Here is a 22843-nt window from a genome sequence, read left to right on the forward strand (position 1 = left end):
TGGAAAAGGCATTGTTGGGCGCCAAACTGCTCTTGGACGGTTGGGAGAAGTTGCTCTTGGAGGACATTCTGGTACCATTCTTTATTCATGGCTGTGTTTTTAGGCAAGACTGTGAGTGAGCCGATTCCCTTGGCTGAGAAGCAACCCCACACATGAATGGTTTCAGGATGCTTTACAGTTGGCATGAGACAAGACTGGTGGGAGCACTCACCTCTTCTTCTCTGAATAAGCTGTTTTCCAGATGTCCTAAACAATTGAAAATGGAATTCATCAGAGAAAATGACTTTGCCCCAGTCCTCAGCAGTCCACTCCCTGTACCTTTTGCAGAATATCAGTCGGTCCCTGATGTTTTTTCTGGAGAGAAGTGGCTTCTTTGCTGCCCTCCTTGAAACCAGGCCTTGCTCAAAGAGTCTCCGCCTCACAGTGCGTGCAGAAGCACTCACACCAGCCTGCTGCCATTCCTGAGCAAGCTCGGCACTGCTGGTAGTCCGATCCCGCAGCTGAAATAGTTTTAAGATATGGTCCTGGCGCTTTCTGGTCTTTCTTGGGCACCCTGGAGCCTTTTTGACAACAATGGAAGCTCTCTCCTTGAAGTTCTTGATGATGCGATAGATTGTTGACTGAGGTGCAATCTTTGTAGCTGCGATACTCTTCCCTGTTAGGCCATTTTTGTGCAGTGCAATGATGGCTGCACGTGTTTCTTTAGAGATAACCATGGTTAACTGAAGAGAAACAATGATACCAAGCGCCAGCCTCCTTTTAAAGTGTCCAGTGATGTCATTCTTACTTAATCATGGCCCTGCCCTCATCAACACCCACACCTGTGTTAATGGATCAATCACTAAAACGATGTTAGCTGCTCCTTTTAAGGCAGGACTGCAATGATGTTGAAATGTGTTTTGGGGGTTAAAGTTCATTTTTGGGCAAATATTGACTTTGCAAGTACAGTAATTGCTGTTAAGCTGATCACTCTGACATTCAGGAGAATATGCAAATTGCCATTAGAAAAAATGAAGCAGCAGACTTTGGAAAAATTAATATTTGTCTCATTCTCAAAACTTTTGGCCATGACTGTAGATAAGCCTCTGGTCCAACCTGCAAGTGAAGAAAAATGAGTTATATTATACTCACCTGGGGGGGATATCCGGTCCGATGGGTGTCGCAGGTCCAGGTCCTCCCATCTTCATACGATGTCGTCCTGTTCTTTGCTTCTTGCCGCGGCTCCTGCGCAGGTGTACTGATTTGCCCTGTTAAAGGGAACCTGTCACCCCGAAAATCGCGGGTGAGGTAAGCCCACCGGCATCAGGGGCTTATCTGCAGCATTCTGTAATGCTGTAGATAAGCCCCCGATATTACCTGAAAAAGGAGAAAAAGACGTTATATTATACTCACCCAGGGGCGGTCCCGCTGCTGGTCAGGTCGGATGGGCGTCTCCGGTCCGCTGCGGCGCCTCCCATCATCATTACAAGACGTCCTCTTCTGATCTTCAGCCACGGCTCCGGCGCAGGCGTACTTTGGTCTGCCCTGTTGAGGGCAGACAAAGTACTGCAGTGCGCAGGCGCTGGGCCTCTGACCTTTCCGGCGCCTGCGCACTGCAGTACTATCCTCTGCCCTCAAGAGGGCAGAGCAAAGTACGCCTGCGCCGGAGCCGTGGCTGAAGATCAGAAGAGGACGTCTTGTAATGAAGATGGGAGGCGCTGCAGCGGACCGGAGACGCCCATCCGACCTGACCAGCAGCGGGACCGCCCCTGGGTGAGTATAATCTAACGTCTTTTTCTCCTTTTTCAGGTAACATCGGGGGCTTATCTACAGCATTACAGAATGCTGCAGATAAGCCCCTGATGCTGGTGGGCTTACCTCACCCGCGATTTTCGGGGTGACAGGTTCCCTTTAAGGGCAGAGTAAAGTACTGCAGTGCACAGGCGCTGGGCCTCTCTGACCTTTCCCGGCGCCTGCGCACTGCAGTACTTTACTCTGCCCTCAGCAGGGCAGAGAAGTATACCTGCGCAGGAGCGCCGATGCCGGGGAGCGATGAACAAGCAGGAGGGCAACATCACAAGAAGATGGGAGGACCCGGACCTGCAACACCCATCAGACCGGACTGCACAGGACCTCTTCCCCCGGGTGAGTATAATATAACTCATTTTTCTTCACTTGCAGATCGGACCGGGGGCTTATCTACAGCATTATAGAATGCTGTAGATAAGCCCTGAAAGGCAGTGGCCGCACCTTATAGCGGCAAAATCTGCTGACAGGATCCCTTTAATATCTTTTACTAATTTCTGGTGGATGTGAGACTATATAGAAGCCAGAAAATTAAACACGCTGCTGTGACCATCATTTTTTAAATCTGACAAGTTCTGAACAAAAGTTGCCATTTTTGAAGAAACTTGATTTGGGTCTTTTTAAGCCAAACACTGTAAACTGCCTAATAAATGCATTCCATAGTGTACCATAAATAAATCTCCACATATGTCTAACTTTGTACAGTCAGCAGTTGTAAACTATGAGCAGACTGCAGTTGTCAGACTTGTTCTTCCTTTATGAGTCTGTTCCAGACTTGGAGCAGATAATGGTGTCATACTCTGAGCTGTTGCTCATATGTCCGGTCAGACTAGGTGGAGATTCTTGCATCAGACTTAAGTTAGTTAATATTCCCATACTTCAGATTTGTTGCAAAAATGATGCAGCTATAAAAAGTCCATATATCGCAGTGGGATTTGTAAGAATCACATGCACTTTCTGTTGAAACAATTGCATTCAGGTCTAAGGAAGTGACTTTTCAGAAAATGTCTGCAGTGATTCTCCCGCACAAGTTATAATTAGCATAAAATGAGGCCATCTTATGACCTGTACTAGTCCCAGCTACTAGTGGATGTTATCCAGGCTGCAATATGTTACCTATACATAGATATCACATTTCACAGGATGGTCACTGCCAACATGATGTACTTCATTTCTATTTAAAGTACTACTCCTGTTCCTTTTATTAAAGAAGCATTCCTACTCCTCCTCCCATCAGATTTCTTATGCTCTTAATATATTGCAGTCATCATATTATATATCACTGTGCACATACAATTGCTCATTTTGCCCTTCTATCCAGCTAATTATTCTGTTTCCTTAAGTTCATTATTGGTTATGACATCACTTGATTAAAAGCTGACTAAGGCTACATTCACACTAGCTTCGTACGATGCACGTCACAATGCGTTGTTTTGGAGAAATAACGCATCCTGCAAAGTTGTCTGCAGGATGCGTTTTTTCCCCATAGACTAACATTAGCGATGCATTGCCACACGACGCAACCGTCGTGCGACGGTTGCGTCGTGTTGTAGCAGACCATCGGAACAAAAAAAAACGTTGCCTGCAACGTTTTTTTGGGCGTTGTGTCTTCCATTTCCGACCGCGCATGCGCGGCCGGAACTCCACCCCCTCCTCCCCGCAACTCACAATGGGGCAGCGGATGCGTTGTAATAATGCATCCGCTGCCCCCGTTGTGCTGCGTTGTCACAGGATGCGTCGGTACGTCGGCCTGACGCACTGCGACGGACCGACGCTAGTGTGAAAGTAGCCTAAGCTCTATGTAGAAACAGGAGGTCAATTCTGTCTGCACAAGTCATGTGTCACTGCAAAAGTCTATGGTGGGGGGGAGGATGAGCAGATGGTGAGAAGTTGAAGAGGGGAATGATAAATGCAGGAATAAGAGACTTCCTGTTTCTACGCAGAAAAAACAGACTAATCAACTGGGTAGAAAAGCAAAATGAGCAATTGTAAGTACACATTGCTATATAATTGGAGGATAACAAATTTGATGGGAGGAGTGCTTCTTTAAAAGAGCTATCCACTACTAGGACAACCCCTTCTCGGTCTAAATGTTTCCTCCCCGATAAAATAAAAAAGCTTATACTCTCCTGCCATGCTGGCGCATTCATCACTCGCTCTCCCCGGGGCTCCCTTATAGTTATGACACGTGAGCCTGGCCATCAGTCAGTGCTGGCGTCACTGTCCCTGCATTCATACAAATTGAACATGAAGAGGACGTGAGAGAGCAGCCGTAGCCCGGATTTCCTCTTCATGTTCAATTCGTACGATGGCGGGCACTATGACGCCTGTGCTGATTGTTGGCCAGGCTCACATGTCATAACAACCACACGAGAGCCCTGGGAACGCAAATGCTGACACCGCCGTATGGGCGCTGGCACAGGAGGAGAGTATTAGCTTTTTTATTTTATCGCGCCCAAACTTTTATAGATCAAGAAGGGGTTGTCCTAATAGTGGACAACCCCGTTAATTTCATTATCTGTTCGCTATTATAATGTATGTTCAGTGCTCATATACTTACTTGCGTAACACTTACCAGTCTCTGTTTTGTCGTTTTCATTACCAGTCCTCATCTGGACCGCTTGACTGCAGCTGTAACAAGTCGGCGCACGGCAACTTTTTCTGTGTGTCCAAAAGTAATTTTGTCAATGTAAGACGCAGAATCAGGCCCCCCATAGACTTATATTAAAGCACCACGCCAGCAGTTTCTTTTTCACCGCTGGGGTGGTGCTTTAAGCGTAAGTCCCCTGCCCCAGTCATATACTCACCCTCTGGTGTCTTCACTGTTTTTTGGTGCTGGTCTGATCCCACAGCACCATCTTGTGAGCGCAGCTTCTCAGTGGCCGGTCTCAGAAGCTACATCACAAGCTCTCAATGCAAGTCTATGAGGGCCAGAATGATGCTTCCATAGACTTACATTGATTAGAGAACTCCAACTCACCCCATGAAACAATGGAGCAGCCGGCAGGTCACAAACTGCAGGAGACGGATCGGAGCAGCGGTGAAAACGTGAAGGAAGGTGAGTATCACAGGGGGCAGGGAACTTGTATTTTAAGCACCACTCCAGCGATGAAATAAAAGAAAAATGCTGGAGTGGTGCACTAAGTGCTCGCTCACACTGGTGTAGATTCTCTCATGTGAGAGAATCGGACAGATTATGCTAATGACACACCTCAAACTCTGTAAGAGTTTCATCCAAGTGTGATCTGATTGTCTTGCATGAGAGATGTGCAGCACAGGTGTGGAGAAGATGGAAAACTTAATTTCTGCATCTTCTCTATTGTCTCTGTTCAAGATAATCCGACTGCACTCAGATAACATCCCAGTGCAGTTGGATGTTTCACACGCACCCATAAACCTGTATGGATGCACATAATCCAAATATTGGAGTCACTCGCAGCATGCTACAATTGCAGGTGAAAATAATCGCAGATCTGCACTGCCCCATAGTACTGCTCACTGATAGAATATTGGATAGCTTCATCCATGTTATATTCCAGTGTAAGTGAACCCTAAGGCTCAAGTAGAATGGTCCACTGCGGATTTTTCCGATGCGGATTTGATAAATCTGCAGGGCAAAAACGCTGCTTTTTTGCTGCAGGTTTATCGCGGATTTACAGCAGTTTTTCTGCGGATTTCACTGCGGTTTTACAACTGTAGGAGCAGCTGTAATACCGCTGCGGAATCCGCAGAAAGAAGTGACATGCTGCGGAATGTAAACCGCTGCGTTTCCGCGCGGTTTTTTCCGCAGCATGTGCACAGCGTTTTTTGTTTCCCATAGGTTTACATTGTAATGTAAGCTCATGGTAAACTGCTGCGGATCCGCAGCGTTTTGCGCATCGTATGCACATGCCCTAATAGGGTGATCTGGGATTTTAACAATGATTACCTATTCTTAGGATAGGTCATCAATATCTGATCAATGGGGGTGTGAGACCTGGTGTGCTCACCGATCATCTGCTCCTGGTGCTGGCGGCGAAAGTGCTACAGTAGCCGCAGCGGAGTACTGCACATCCTCCCTTATTTTTAATCAATAGGTGGGTGGATGTGAAGTACTCGGCCTTGACCTGTATACCATCAATGGAGCTCCTCAGTATCCAGTCTATGCAGATCCCCAGCTGAATGCTTCCACCCAGCACCAGCTGATTTGCGGGGTGCTGAGTGTCGTACCCCCACAGATCAGATATTGATGGTCTAACCATCAGTGGAAAAGTCCCAGACAACCCTTTTAAGTGAAGAAGCAACGTATGGTGGTGAGATCTTGTAAGAAAGATTTGCGGTCATATGCGAGAGATGACTGGAGTGGGTTTGGAAAAACAGTGACCGGTTGGTATTTTAATGCACATACATACATACATTAGTAACAGCAAATGGATAGGAAAATAAAAACAAAAAACAGAATGGTACTTTAAGCTAGAGCAAAAGAAAATAGTGGATTTTGTCTGAATCCGTCACACAAACAGGTTGCAACCTGTAGTAGAAGCATATATACAGGTCCTTCTCAAAAAATTAGCATATAGTGTTAAATTTCATTATTTACCATAATGTAATGATTACAATTAAACTTTCATATATTATAGATTCATTATCCACCAACTGAAATTTGTCAGGTCTTTTATTGTTTTAATACTGATGATTTTGGCATACAACTCCTGATAACCCAAAAAACCTGTCTCAATAAATTAGCATATTTCACCCATCCAATCAAATAAAAGTGTTTTTTAATAACAAACAAAAAAACCAACAAATAATAATGTTCAGTTATGCACTCAATACTTGGTCGGGAATCCTTTGGCAGAAATGACTGCTTCAATGCGGCGTGGCATGGAGGCAATCAGCCTGTGACACTGCTGAGATGTATGGAGGCCCAGGATGCTTCAATAGCGGCCTTAAGCTCATCCAGAGTGTTGGGTCTTGCGTCTCTCAACTTTCTCTTCACAATATCCCACAGATTCTCTATGGGGTTCAGGTCAGGAGAGTTGGCAGGCCAATTGAGCACAGTAATACCATGGTCAGTAAACCATTTACCAGTGGTTTTGGCACTGTGAGCAGGTGCCAGGTCGTGCTGAAAAATGAAATCTTCATCTCCATAAAGCATTTCAGCCGATGGAAGCATGAAGTGCTCCAAAATCTCCTGATAGCTAGCTGCATTGACCCTGCCCTTGATGAAACACAGTGGACCAACACCAGCAGCTGACATGGCACCCCACACCATCACTGACTGTGGGTACTTGACACTGGACTTCAGGCATTTTGGCATTTCCTTCTCCCCAGTCTTCCTCCAGACTCTGGCACCTTGATTTCCGAATGACATGCAAAATTTGCTTTCATCAGAAAAAAGTACTTGGGACCACTTGGCAACAGTCCAGTGCTGCTTCTCTGTAGCTCAAAAGTGGCTTTACCTGGGGAATGCGGCACCTGTAGCCCATTTCCTGCACACGCCTGTGCACGGTGGCTCTGGATGTTTCCACACCAGACTCAGTCCACTGCTTCCTCAGGTTCCCCAAGGTCTGGAATCGGTCCTTCTCCACAATCTTCCTCAGGGTCCGGTCTCCTCTTCTCGTTGTACAGCGTTTTCTGCCACATTGTTTCCTTCCAACAGACTTACCATTGAGGTGCCTTGATACAGCACTCTGGGAACAGCCTATTTGTTGAGAAATTTCTTTCTGGGTCTTACCCTCTTGCTTGAGGGTGTCAATGATGGCCTTCTTGACATCTGTCAGGTCGCTAGTCTTACCCATGATGGGGGTTTTGAGTAATGAACCAGGCAGGGAGTTTATAAAAGCCTCAGGTATCTTTTGCATGTGTTTAGAGTTAATTAGTTGATTCAGAAGATTAGGGTAATAGGTCGTTTAGAGAACCTTTTCTTGATATGCTAATTTATTGAGACAGGTTTTTTGGGTTATCAGGAGTTGTATGCCAAAATCATCAGTATTAAAACAATAAAAGACCTGACAAATTTCAGTTGGTGGATAATGAATCTATAATATATGAAAGTTTAATTGTAATCATTACATTATGGTAAATAATGAAATTTAACACTATATGCTAATTTTTTGAGAAGGACCTGTACTACTAGATGGAGGCCTGATGCTATCGCATTGGGAGGGCGGTAATGTCACGATGGGGCCATGTGCTCACCCTCCTAACCACTCTCTTTCCCCATGTGCTCGCTTCTCCCATCTGTGCTCTCTTCTTTGACCAGTCTACCTCATGTGGTATGCGCTCCTCCTGTACAAAGATGGCGGCAGTCAGTGAATCATTCGGCTGATCCCGGAGGTGGCATGTTCGCGACGGTGTTCCGCTGGTGGTACCGCACAAGAGGCTGTGTACGGCGTATATAGTGTGAGTGTGGTGCAACGGTGTTCCGCTGGTGGTACCGCACAAGAGGCTACATACGGCGTATACAGAGTGTGTGTGTGGTGCGTACGGTGTATACAGTGTGTGTGGTGCGACAGTGTTCTGGTGGTGGTATCACGCTAGAGGCTGGTACCACCAGCAGTTTCCATATTGAGACACCCATCACTTGGGTGTCCTAGTATGGCGGTCAGTGAACTTCCGCCGCTTAGAATTCTGGGATCCAGACACATTTGCACGGAACAGGATGTGAAAACATTACAAGATAAGTATATATTAAGATTTTTTTATTTATTCATTTTTCTATTCATATTAAAGGAAACTTGTCACCTGATTTATACTTCCCAAACCACGGACAGCATGAATCAGAGCCTGGCATTACTATTGTAGCCAGGGAAAACCTAGATTGCAGAGCAGTCTCCCCGCACCATTCTAGGGGAGTGAGTGTGTGTGTACATAGCCATAGATGTGTCAGTGAAGTTCTTCCCTGGAATGTCGGGGCGTTTCAGAGAATAAGTCACCTGGCTGCTGCTGCCTGTGGTGTGGGCTGCATGAATCCAGTGACAGATTCCCTTGATATCTGGCCTAATCCCATAGATGTAATGCCTACAACATTTATGGAAGTTCAGCAAGAATATATTAATGTTTGGACATTTCAGCAAGAAGCATTTGTCACTGTCGGAGCTGTCACCGCGGCAGTTCACGGCGACCTTGACCTTGATGCAGATGTCATGCCTACTATGTTCTCTGAGGAGTGAACTCTGCATACCTCTGCACGCTACTCTAATTTTGGCTATAAGCCGAAGCCTGTACAGACTTCTGACGGATGCTTGAGGAAAAGTGTCTAGTCATTGTGAGCTGGCTTTAGCTCGCTGTGCAGAAAATTTAGCTACAACCCTATACCATAACACTGGAGAGAAATACACCCAAATTACCAAGAATCCCTTAATGACCGCCAATACAACTTTCTAAGGCGCATGCACATGGTTCCTAGCAATAACTATACAGGGAGCAAGTGGGGAAAGCCTTATGGGCGAGCACGCCTGAGGTCACTGGATCGGAGGTCGTCAGCTCTGCGCAGAAGATCCCTGAATGCAGCGCCACCGAAGGGAGGAAGAAGTACGTATTCCTGAGGGAGTGCAGGGTGCGGGATTCCGGGGGCCACAACTGACATGCATGGGCGGGGGTAGTATTGTAATGAGACATGTCTGCAGACATGGGGATGATCTGCAGCTTAATAGTGTTACTAATGCAGAGCTAGTGTCAGTCCGTGTGGGGCACAGTGACTGAACCTGCACCAGCGTCGCCCCCGTGACTGAAACTTGAACGCTGCTGGGGAAAATATATTTTCATTTTATCCCTGCATCATTCGGCAGGTTAATATTGCTATTAACCTACAGATTAACCCAATATCTGCAAGTTAATAGCGTTTTCTGGTGACAGGTTCACTTTAAGGGCTCATGCAAATGACCTCACCACTTGCACGCTTGACCCGCTTTCGTCCTACCTCATCCCTAACCTCGCCACAGTCTTCATCCCAACCCTAACACACCTCTTCAACCTTTCACTTACTAATGGAGTCTTCCCCCTCATCCTTCAAGCATGCCTCGATCACACTCATCCTCAAAAAGCCTTCCCTCGACCCATCCTCTGTATCTAGCTATCGCCTGATATCTCTTCTCCCTTATGCCTCAAAACTACTGGAACAGCATGTCCATCTTGAACTGTCCTCCCACCTCTCCTCCTGCTCCCTCTTTGACCCGTTACAATCTGGCTTCCAACCGCATCACTCAACTGAAACTGCCCTAACTAATGTCACCAATTACCTACTAACTGCCAAGCGCTAGCGACACTACTCTGTCCTCCTTCTCCTGGACCTGACTTCTGCGTTCGACACTGTGGACCATTCCCTCCTGCTACAGACCCTCTCATCCCTTGGCATCACAGACTTGGCCCTATCCAGCATCTCATCATATCTAACAGACCGAACATTCAGTGTCTCCCACTCCTACACCACCTCCTCACCTCGCCCCTTGTCTGTCGGTGTTCCCCAAGGCTCAGTTCTGGGACCCCTACGCTTCTCCATCTACACCTTTGGCCTGGGACAGCTCATATAATCCCACGGTTTGCAGTATCATCTCTATGCTGATGACACGCAGATCAACCTATCTGGACCTGACCTCACCTCCTTACTCACCAAAATCCCACATTGGACAAAATAGAATTCATCATCTTTCCCCCATCACATTCTACCTCTCCACCAGACCTATCCATCAATGTCAATGGCTGCTCACTTTCCCCAGTCCCACACGCTCGTTGCCTCGGGGTGATCCTCGACTCTGCCCTCTCTTTCAAACCACATATCCAAGCCCTTGCCTCCTACTACTGACTGAAACTCAAAAATACAGATGCATCTCACAAAATTAGAATAGCATCAAAAAGTTAATTTTATTTCAGTTCTTCAATACAAAAAATGAAACTCGTATATAGTTATTACAGACTGATCTATTTCAAGTGTTTATTTCTGTTAATTTGATGATTATGGCTTACAGCCAATGAAAACTCAAGTCATTATCTCAGTAAATTAGAATACTTTATAACACCAGCTTGACATGATTTTAAAATCTGAAATGTTGGTAATTCAGTAAATGCACTCAATACTTGTTTGGGGTTCCTTATGCATCTATTATTATTTATAATTATAGCGCCATTTATTCCATGGCGCTTTACATGTGAGGAGGGGTATACATAATAAAAACGGGTACAATAATCTTGAACAATACAAGTCGCAGCTGGTACAGGAGGAGAGAGGACCCTGCCCTCTAGGGCTCACAGTCTACAAGGGATGGGTGAGGATACAGTAGGAGAGGGCAGAGCCGGTTGAGCAGCGGTTTGGTCGATCGGTGGTTACTGCAGGTTGTAGGCATGCCGGAAGAGGTAGGTCTTCAGGTTCTTTTTGAAGGTTTCGATGGTAGGTGAGAGTCTGATATGTTATGGTAGAGAGTTCCAGAGTAGGGGTGATGCGTGAGAAAAATCTTGTATGCGATTGTGGGAAGAGGGGAGTAGAGAAGGAGATCTTGTGAGGATCGGAGGTTGCGTGCAGGAACGTACCGGGAGACGAGGTCACAGATGTATGGAGACAGGTTGTGGATGGCTTTGTATGTCATGGTTAGGGTTTTGTACTGGAGTCTCTGGGTAATGGGGAGCCGGTGAAGGGATTGACAGAGGGGAGAGGCCGGGGAATAGCGGTGTAATAATTATAGGGGATAACTCTGGAGACTCTTTGCGTGGAACAAGACAAGTAAAGGACACGACACAGTTTTATAAGTGGTAAAGTCTATATTATCACACGGTGATTTAAACAGGTGCAGAGAGAAACTCAAGTCCACAACACTTGGTGTAAATATTAAACGCAGCTTAGCAGTCAATAGGGAACGTCAGAGGAAAATGCAATCAAGCAGAAAGTCTATGAAGCACAGTTATTCTTGAGAATACTTGACACGAATAAGTCCTAGTTTAGTCCAAACACAGATAGCTATGCTTATAAGGCAGTTCAAATAATATCTTAGCTCAACCAGGGAGGCCTAGGTAATAGTCTCAGGTTTTTGCAAAGCAGCAACAGCTTACATGTCCAATAAATGCAGATGGAAGTAAACACAAGTAGCAGATGAAGGAGGATTACTGGAAACCGTTGTATGCAGCAGGAACTCAGAGCAGAGTAGCAGGATAACCACACAGGTTCACAGGAGCAGGTACAAAGCTAGGAAGCCACCAGAGTCAGAAGCTGGATGCAAGGCAGAATACTCTAGCACAGACTGAAGGCTGGGGTGGAGTTATATAGCAGGAAGACAGTGCACATGAGACCAAAGACGCCATCTTGGAAAAGGGCAGTAATGCACAAAAGGTAATCAAAAAAATGTTCAGAGTCCTGACAAGCGGGGGGACAGGTGGATTAGTCGGGCAGCTGAGTTTAGAATAGATTGGAGGGGTGAGAGAGTGTTAGAGGGGAGGCCACAGAGCAGGAGGTTACAGTAGTCGAGGCGGGAGATAATGAGGGCATGGAAATAGGGTTTTTGAAGATTCTTGGTTTAGGAATGTACGGATCCGTGAAATATTTTTGAGTTGAAGGGAGCAGGAAGTGGAAAGGGCTTGGATATGCAGTTTGAAGGAGAGATCAGTGTCAAGGATTACCCCGAGACAGCGAGCTTGTGGGACTGGGAAGAGTGGGCAGCCATTTACTGTAATGGATAGGTTCGTTGGGGGGGTGGGGTCGCGTTAGATGGGGGAAAGTCAATGAATTCTGTTTTGTCCATGTTAAGTTTTAGAAATCTAGCGGAGAAGGATGAAATAGTGGACAGACATTGAGGGATTCTGGTTAGTAGGGAGGTGATATCTGGTCCAGAGATGTAGATCTGCGTGTCATCAGCATAGAGATGATACTGAAAACCGTCAGATTCTATGAGCTGTCCCAGGCCAAAAGTGTAAATGGAGAAGAGCAGGGGCCCTAGAGCTGAACCTTGTGGGACTCCGACAGATAGGGGGCGAGGTGAGGAGGTGGTGTGTGAATGGGAGACGCTGAATGTTTGGTCAGTTAGGTATGATGAGATCCAGGATGGGGCCAAGTCTGTGATGCCAAGGGATGAGAGGGTCTGTAGTAATAGGGAATGGTCCACTGTGTCAAAGGCAGAGGACAGGTCCAGGATGAGGAGAACAGAGTAGTGTCGCTTGCTCTTGGCGGTTAAGAGGTCATTGGTGACCTTAGTTAGGGCAGTTTCAGTGGAATGGTGTGACCGGAAGCCTGATTGCAGCCGTCGAAAAGGGAGCAGGAAGATAGATGGGAGGACAGTTCAAGATGGACGTGTTGTTCCAGTAGTTTTGAGGCATAAGGGAGAAGTGATATAGGGCGATAGCTAGATACAGAGGATGGGTTAAGAGAGGGCTTTTAGAGGATAGGTGTGATTGAGGCATGTTTAAAGCTTTAGGGGAAAACACCAGTTGTTAGTGATAGGTTGAAGAGATGGGTTAGAGTTGGGATGAAGACTGTGGCGAGGTTTGGGATGAAGTGGGAAGGGATCGGGTCAAGTGCACAGGTGGTGAGATGCGATCTTGAGAGTAGAATTACTGCATCTATGCGGCGTGGCATGGAGGTGATCAGCCTGTGGCACTGCTGAGGTGTTATGGAAGCCCAGGTGGCTTTTATAGCAGCCTTCAGCTTGTCTAATTGTCAGAAACTCCCATCCAAGCAGGGCCATATTTGCCACTAGGCACGCGAGGGCACGTGCCTAGGGCGGCGACATTGCGGGGGGCGGCACCTGAGCAAGGTGTTGTTTGGTTCTTTTTTTGTTTTTTTTTTTAATAAGTCCCGGCCGGGTCAAAAACGCGACCGACGGCGCCGCCTCCGAGTCCTCCCCACCTCCGAGTCCCCCCACCTCCAAGTCTCCCCACCTCCAAGTCTCCGAGTCCCCCCGCCTCTGAGTCCCACCCACCCTCCTTGAAGACGATACTCACCTGCTCCAGCGATGCCTGGTCTCAGCGTCTGTAGCGCGTCCTGAGTGAGCGGTCACGTGGTACCGATAATTAAGGTCATGAATATGCGCATATTCATGACCTTAATTAGCGGTACCACATGACCGCTCACTCAGGAAGAAGGCGCTGCGTCGGGACAGAGCCGGAGCCAGAGGGATGTCGGCGCGGCGTGTGGGACAGACAGCTGACAGGTGAGTATGAGGGACGGGGGGCGGGGGGAGGATGGTAAGCCACCCGCGCCATGCAAGATGGCTCGGGAGAAGGGGAGGGGGTGGAGAGATGAGCCATGCAGAGGGAGGGATAGGGAGGGGGGGGGTAATTATGAGCCATCAGCCATGCATAGGGAGGGAGGGAGGGGGGGGGTAATTATGAGCCATCAGCCATGCATAGGGAGGGAGGGGGGGAATTATGAGACATCAGCCATGCATAGGGAGGGAGGGCGGGGGAATTATGAGCCATCAGCCATGCATACGGGGGGGGGGAATTATGAGCCATCAGCCATGCATACGGGGGAGGGGGGGAATTATGAGCCATCAGCCATGCATACAGGGGGGGGGGAATTATGAGCCATAAGCCATGCATACAGGGGGGGGGATTATGAGCCATCAGCCATGCATACAGGTGGGGGGAATTATGAGCCATCAGCCATGCATACAGGGGGGGGGGGAATTATGAGCCATGCATACAGGAGGAGGGGGGGATATGAGCCATGGCCATTATACAATATGGAGCATCATGTGTGGCCATTATAAAGTATGGAGCATCATGTGAGGTCATTATACAGTATTGAGCATCATGTGCGGTCATTATACAGTATGGAGCATCATGTGCGGTCATTATACAGTATGGAGCATCATGTGCGGTCATTATACAGTATTGAGCATCATGTGAGGTCATTATACAGTATTGAGCATCATGTGAGGTCATTATACAGTATGGAGCATCATGTGAGGTCATTATACAGTATGGAGCATCATGTGAGGTCATTATACAGTATGGAGCATCATGTGAGGTCATTATACAGTATGGAGCATCATGTGAGGCCATTATACAGTATGGAGCATCATGTGCGGCCATTATACAGTATGGAGCATCATGTGCGGCCATTATACAGTATTGAGCATCATGTGCGGCCATTATACAGTATGGAGCATCATGTGCGGCCATTATACAGTATTGAGCATCATGTGTGGCCATTATACAGTATGGAGCATCATGTAGGGCCATTATACAGTATGTGGAGCACTGCGTAGCCATTATACAGTATGGAGCACTGTGTGGCCATATTTTTTTGGTTTTAATTATTGTATATGAAACCGTGTGATCAGCAGTGCTAAATGGGTGTGGTTGGGACTTGGATATGGGTGTGATTAGTTGTGAAATGGGTGTGGTCAGAGGCGTGGCCTAAAATTTGCCGCGGCACACTACGTGCGCCGCAACCTTTACTCCTTTTTCCCTTCTTCAAAAGTTGGGAGGTATGGTACCGCATTTCCCAGATCACAGCAAGTGCCACAAATCCCATAGGGAATGAATGAAACCAAACGCAGTGTTGCCGTAAGTGATCCTTACGTGGCAGATGCAGAAAAACTGCCCGGATCTGCTGCAAAAGGCGACTTTCACAACAGCGATTTCTTGCCAAAGTCACTGCGGATAGTGTCATACTCACCAATGGGGGAGGCAGCACTAAGAGTGCCTAGGGCAGCAGAAACTCTAAATACGGCCCTGCATCCAAGATCATAATTCATAATGTACTGTGATCTGCCATGATTGCAAAGTGCAAAATTCCATTTCAGCAGGGAAGGACATACAATTGGTGCAATTTGTGCAGACACACAGGGGCTCAAGAGGTAAAGGGGCGACTACCATCTCCAAAACCGGTGGAAATGTGCATTATGATGAGTTATTGGGACCCTCCTCTGTCTGTCTTCTCCTAAGTTCTTAGTGGCTCCATTTCATTTGTGGGACTCCAGATAATTTGTGTCATTTCTTGTACCAGTGGTTTGTTTTCTTTCCCTTTCACACTGTGCCTTTGATCCCTGTTATACAGATCAGTTAGGCATAATAACCCCCATTTACTAATAATAGGGTATTTCAAAGTGGAGCTGGTATCTGATAAAAATTAGTTTAATTTGTTAGATTGGAAAAGGCACTAATTTACTATCTATACAGAATGATAAATGCAGGTCATTGATGAATGAATAAGCTTGTGCGTCCCATGGCAGGTCCCATAAAAGGGGTCCAGCATACACCCCTGCTGATTGTCAGTACTCAGGTTTTATGGGAGTCATATGACCTGCCTGTTTTATGGATGTGAACGTGCAGGAAATCACTGCTGACAAACAGGAGGAGGGCAATATACAGCCTGAGGATCTGCCAGAGTCATGTTACATGGGACTTGTATGAACATCATATCCTTGCATGACTTGCAAAGAAACATTCTGTTCCTACTCTGCATGCACACAATGTACTGCGATCACAATGTTTTTGCCACAATTTCTTTACAATCTCGGCAAACAGTGCGTTTTTTTTTTTGTCATGCAGAAAAAATTCCTACACACGCCAACTACAATGCGTCAATGCATCCTTAGGAGAGTTTTTTTTTTTTCCCCCATTAGTGAAATAGAAGTACCGTAATTACTTGAAATTTGAATAAAAGTCTTTATGCAGGAAGACTATAATGGCAGCACAGAACTTCTTTACTGCTGTGTGCCCACGTTGCGGTTTTTTTTTTTTGCGTTTCTGCCACGTTTTGTGCCGCAGCAGAAACGCATAAAAAAATGTTTAAAAACCGCAATATTATGGGATTCCGCAGTTGCTGTGCTCATGCTGTGGAATCACATAGCGGTAAAATCCGCAGCATGTTCATTATTTCATTAATCATTGCGATTCCGCAGCCATAGAATTGCATTGAAACGCTCACTTTACGCATGTGGCTATGCCCACATGCGTAAAGTGAGCGCTTCATGTGCGGATGTTACCTGGGTCTGGAGAAGAGGAGACTCTCCTGCAGGTCCTGGGTATAATATTCCTGTAAAAAAAAACTGTTAAAATAAAAAATAGGGATATACTTACCTTCTGATGGCCCCCGGAGTCCTCCCGCCTCTCAGCGGTGCATGTGGTGGCTTCCGTTCCCAGGGATGCATTGCGCGATGGACCTGGGATTACATCGTGGTCACGTGACCGCGACGTCACAAAGGTCCTTTGCGCAAAGCATCCCTGGAAATGGAACGTACCGGGAGCGCTGCTGAGGAGATCGGGGGCCGTCGGAAGGTGAGAATAACCATATTTTTTTGTATTATTTTTAACATTCTATCTTTTACTATTTATGCTGCATAGGCAGCATCAATAGTAAAAAGTTGGTCACACTTGTCAAGACATTTCCGCAGCATTTCTGCAATGTGAGCACATAGACTACATGTTCTGGGGTAAAACTTGGAAAAACACGTTGTCAAGACAGCAGGGCAGGTTTTAGACTAAGTGGGTCCCTGGGCAAAAGGAGGTCCTTAATTGTTAATAAAAAAAGAAACAAAACACCTCCGCACTGCTGTAATCTTTTAGACCCTGATACCTCTAACCCTTCTTTGCTGTGTTAGCCGTAATAATTTTTCCCCATGTACATCCTGGGTGCTGCATCCAAAAAAAGAGATCCACAACAGTATGAAAAAAGAGTAAAAAAGTGGAGCGCACTCACCGGAGTAGAAGTGTCATACTTTTATTCGGACATACAATGTTGCAGCAGGGACCCGTTGAAGTGTGCACGAAACGGCCGTCATCCGTTTGTTTCCACATCCCTCCCTGCTGCAACATTGTATGTCCGAATAAAAGTATGACACTTCTACTCCGGTGAGTGCGCTCCACTTTTTTACTCTTTTTTTTTTTTCCTTAATTGTTAATATTGCACCATCACACAGAATTTTTTCAGTTGCATCTATATTCACTGAGTTCAGGCTGTTAAACTAGTGCAATCGACAATCCTGAATTGGTTGGGCACTTATTTCCTGGCCTCTTTTCACAGGTTGACAAAGAATGATGGGCACAGAACGATCTCTAGTAGATCAATCTGTCCCCATACAGTATCATGTTATCAGCAGCAGATCTGCAGTTTACTGCCCATACATTCTAATGTCTTCAGTTCACTAATATATACCACCAGGAGCCCATACATTCTAATGTCTTCAGTTCACTAATATATACCACCAGGATTCCATACATTCTAATGTCTTCACTAATATATACCAGGAGCCCATACATTCTAATATCTTCAATAATATACCACCAGGAGCCCACACATTCTAATGTCTTCACTAATATATACCACCCGAGCCCATGCATTCTAATGTCTTCACTAATTAGACCACCAGGAGCCCATACATTCTGATGTCTTCACTAATATATACCACCAGGAGCCCATACATTCTAATGTCTTCACCAATATATACCACCAGGAGCCCATACATTCTGATGTCTTCACCAATATATACCTCCAGGAGCCCATACATTCTGATGTCTTCACTAATATATACCACCAGGAGCCCATACATTCTGATGTCTTCACTAATGTATACCACCAGGAGCCCATACATTCTGATGTCTTCACTAATGTATACCACCAGGAGCCCATACATTCTGATGTCTTCACTAATGTATACCACCAGGAGCCCATACATTCTGATGTCTTCACCAATATATACCACCAGGAGCCCATACATTCTGATGTCTTCACTAATATATACCACCAGGAGCCCATACATTCTGATGTCTTCACTAATATATACCACCAGGAGCCCATACATTCTGATGTCTTCACTAATGTATACCACCAGGAGCCCATACATTCTGATCTCTTCACTAATGTATACCACCAGGAGCCCATACATTCTGATGTCTTCACTAATATATACCACCAGGAGCCCATACATTCTGATGCCTTCACTATTTAGACCACCAGGAGCCCATACATTCTGATGTCTTCACTAATATCACCAGGAGCACATACATTCTAGGCTCAACCACACACGGATAGATACAAAATACATACACTAACAATAAAATATGTACCACTAGTCTATCTCCTCTTCAGTTCTTCTGACCTCCGCAGACTACAAGACCTGTAGTGACATCATGGTCACATAACCGTGATGTCACCAAAGGTCCTGAAGCAGTCTCCACATCGGAAGTTACTGATAATGCAATTTCCCAGTTTTCCTCTCCTAATGCCAGCCCTACCAGAAGATCCAGCATTTGTCTGGTCAGGCCGGGCTTATTCACCCAATCGTATTCACAATCCGTATCACAAGGTTCCTGACTACAATGCTTTGCTGGGATACTTTTGTACATGCACAGTCTACAGTCATGGCCAGAAGTTTTGAATGACACAAAAAATTATATTTTCACATGATCTGCTGCCCTCTGGTTTTTATTAGTGTTTGTCTGATGTTTATATCACATACAGAAATATAATTGCAATCATATTATGAGTACCAATAGGTTATATTGACAGTTAGAATGAGTTAATGCAGCAAGTCAATATCTGCAGTGTTCACCCTTCTTCTTCAAGACCTCTGCAATTCTCCCTGGCATGCTCTCAATCAACTTCTGGACCAAATCCTGACTGATGGCAGTCCATTCTTGCATAATCAATGCTTGCATTTTGCCAGAATTTGTTGGTTTTTGTTTGTCCGCCCGTCTCTTGATGATTGACCACAAGTTCTCAATGGGATTAAGATCTGGGGAGTTTCCAGGCCATGGACCCAAAATCTCTGTTTTGTTCCATGAGCCATTTAGTTATCACCTTTGCTTTATGGCAAGGTGCTCCATCATGCTGGAAAAGGCATTGTTGGGCGCCAAACTGCTCTTGGACGGTTGGGAGAAGTTGCTCTTGGAGGACATTCTGGTACCATTCTTTATTCATGGCTGTGTTTTTAGGCAAGACTGTGAGTGAGCCGATTCCCTTGGCTGAGAAGCAACCCCACACATGAATGGTTTCAGGATGCTTTACAGTTGGCATGAGACATGACTGGTGGTAGCGCTCACCTCTTCTTCTCCGAATAAGCTGTTTTCCAGATGTCCCAAACAATCGAAAAGGGGATTCATCAGAGAAAATGACTTTGCCCCAGTCCTCAGCAGTCCACTCCCTGTACCTTTTGCAGAATATCAGTCGGTCCCTGATGTTTTTTCTGGAGAGAAGTGGCTTCTTTGCTGCCCTCCTTGAAACCAGGCCTTGCTCAAAGAGTCTCCGCCTCACAGTGTGTGCAGAAGCACTCACACCAGCCTGCTGCCATTCCTGAGCAAGCTCAGCACTGCTGGTAGTCCGATCCCGCAGCTGAAACCGTTTTAAGATACGGTCCTGGCGCTTGCTGGTCTTTCTTGGGCGCCCTGGAGCAGGGTGGATTTGATTTAAATCTAACTGATTTAAATCACGATTTAAATCACGATTTAAATCACTAGTCAGTAAGGCTTGATTTAAATCAGTGATTTAAATCAAAGTTTCTACCTAAACTAGTTCTTGCTACTTTAACATGCAAGTAGATGAAGATTTTTAGAATCACTTTTTATATTACTTTTTTCTCCCCAGTTTAATGGGTTAATCATTTATATTTGGACACCACTGTTCTGTTGTACTTAGGAAGGAGAAAAATAATCCTGACCTTAATAACAATTTAAATAGATTTATTCAACTGAAACAATAACAATATTCCCAAACTGGGTCTCTTTTACGGCCTGCTGCCATTATAAGGAAAGAATGTAATAAACCTCAGATCGTACGCACAAACAGATCCAGACTTGTCTGTCTGTGGCTATGCTGCAGTATTGTGCTCAAAGTTTCACTTTCATTTTCTTGTCTGCTTGCCCTTCCTCCTCCTCACACTTAGATTCACATTCTTCTTGTGTTGTGCAGATCTATTCCACTCCAAACAATCAGAAACATATCGTCTAACTTCTTGGACTTGGCACTGAAGGGGTTGATTCTGTATTCATAGGTTTGTAGAACAATAGGATTAAGGTCTTTTTTCTCAACTCTGTTCATGTTGTAACATTTTTTTTTTTTAAATTCGTTTATTAATTACAGGACAGATCATACACACATTTGCTTGTATACATCATTATCCATTAGTTAGTTACAGAAAATTACCATACATAGCCGTGTATAAAATATTATAAAGATAATAAACTGTGTATGTTAATCAGTAACATCTTATTTGAACCTTAACTACATTAACTTCTAATAAAGCTTCTAAAACTAACATAACATAGTGCCTCTTGCAGGAGAGTTCTAAATAGACTCCGCCCTGTGAGTAAATAGTGTCCGCATAATCATACACCCTTTTTATGCTTATACTGAGTTATTTTGATCTAAACAGTATGGCCGGATGAGTTCCATCTTCCCCATATCTTTTCAAATTTGGCTGGACAACCCCTGTTGTGATATAGCGTCCGCTCATATGGAATAATTGAGTTCACTAAGTCAATCCATGCCCTAAGAGATGGACAGGAACCTCCCATCCAACGCATTGCTAACACCTTTCGTGCCATAAATAGCGATTCTCTCAGAAAGATTCCCGTGTGGTGATCCCATGTCTCTGCCTCCCATACCCCAAACAGGCATACCAGTGGCTCAAGTGGAACAGGGATCGACACCAAGGATGTCAATAGTACCGTTACCTCTTTCCAAAATTGAAAAACAACAGGACATTTCCAGATCATATGAATGAAATCTGCGTCACTGGAATGACACCTCAAGCAGTCTGATGAATGAAGATGGCCCATTTTAAATAGACGAGTCGGGGTCAAATAGGATTGATATATAATATACAGTTGGGTCATCCTATTATTGATTGATGGGGAGACCCTAGTCGGGGATTCCAAGATTTCATCCCATTCTTCTCCTAGTGTATCTGGAAGTAGCCTCCCCCATTTTCCCTTAATTAAATCTAAGGTGGATTCTTCGCCTATGGATAACATATAGGTATATAAAGAGGAGATGAGTCCCTGAGGCCCTTGTGATTTGAGAATTCCTATTAATGGTAAAGTTGAAATAGTTCTACCTGCACCCGCATGCCGTACATATGATTGGAAAGCAGATCTTAATTGTAAATAACGGAAAAATTGAGATCTCGGTATATTGTGAGTATTTTGTAATTGTTCAAAAGAAACAAAAATTCCTTGGCTATGTATATCACTCACTGTGAGGACACCATACGATATCCAAAATTCAGTAGATGGATGGCCTAATAATCCCGGGAAATAGCTATTGTTCCACAATGGCATTTCGGCTGCTATATCAACAGATTTTGTAACTTTTTTAATTTGCCTCCATATCGAACGGGCCAATCGGAGCAAAGGAAGCAAACGAGGGACAGTAATTTTCTCCATTTCCAAAAAGCCCAGCGGGCAATCAATCTGAGCTGAATGTAATACATGGCTTTCAGAGTTGGGAAGAGACTCCCCGGGCATCCACTTATTTATCATTTTTGCCTGCCCAGCAAGGTAGTACAGATAGAAGTCCGGCAAGGCAGCCCCACCCCCCTGTTTGGGTCTCTGTAGAATGGATAATTTAAGTCTAGGCCTAGCTTTCCCCCATATGAAGGATGTGGTAAGGGAATTCAGGGTTGCAAAGAAAGATTTAGGTATTAAAACGGCACTATGTTGAAGACAATAGCTCAATTTTGGGAGTAATATCATTTTGATCAGGTTAATACGACCAGCCACAGATAGCGGGAGCTTGTCCCAGGTAGCAAATTTAGATTTAACCACGTCCAATAGTGGATATATATTGAGATGCAAATCTTGGTGACTGTATTGAGACATATGTATTCCAAGGTATTTAAAATTGGAGACAATGGGCAGCAGCGAGAGGGTTTCAAGGCATGGCATTGGGGTATGGGAGAGAGGCATCAAAGCAGATTTATCCCAATTTATATATAGACCAGAAAATGTACTAAATTTATCAATCATCGTTATTACTTTTGGCAATGTATCTTCTGTCTGGTCCATAAACACCACCATATCGTCTGCATAAAGACCAATAATGTCCACCCGGTCAGCAATATGTATCCCTTTAATGTCTACAGAGGACCTCATCCGTATTGCCAGGGCTTCTATAGCCAAGGCAAATAGAGCTGGGGAGAGAGGGCAT

General features: G+C 45.2%; 1 protein-coding gene across 3 annotated transcripts in view; it reads left to right on the plus strand.

Annotated features, from left to right (window-relative positions):
- The window catches only part of SQOR (sulfide quinone oxidoreductase), a 112300-nt gene that overhangs the window by 3888 nt on the left and 85569 nt on the right, over positions 1 to 22843 (plus strand). Inside the window, exon 1 of one of the 3 annotated variants that reach the window (XM_069766060.1) lies at positions 9028 to 9300. The exons of the other annotated variants lie outside the window; for them this stretch is intronic. The gene's annotated coding sequence lies outside the window, so the exon portion shown is untranslated. Of the gene's footprint in view, positions 1 to 9027; positions 9301 to 22843 lie in introns of those variants that run through there. 3 annotated transcript variants of the gene reach the window in all.

This window comes from Ranitomeya imitator, chromosome 4, assembly GCF_032444005.1.
Source record: "Ranitomeya imitator isolate aRanImi1 chromosome 4, aRanImi1.pri, whole genome shotgun sequence".
Taxonomy (NCBI): domain Eukaryota; kingdom Metazoa; phylum Chordata; class Amphibia; order Anura; family Dendrobatidae; genus Ranitomeya; species Ranitomeya imitator.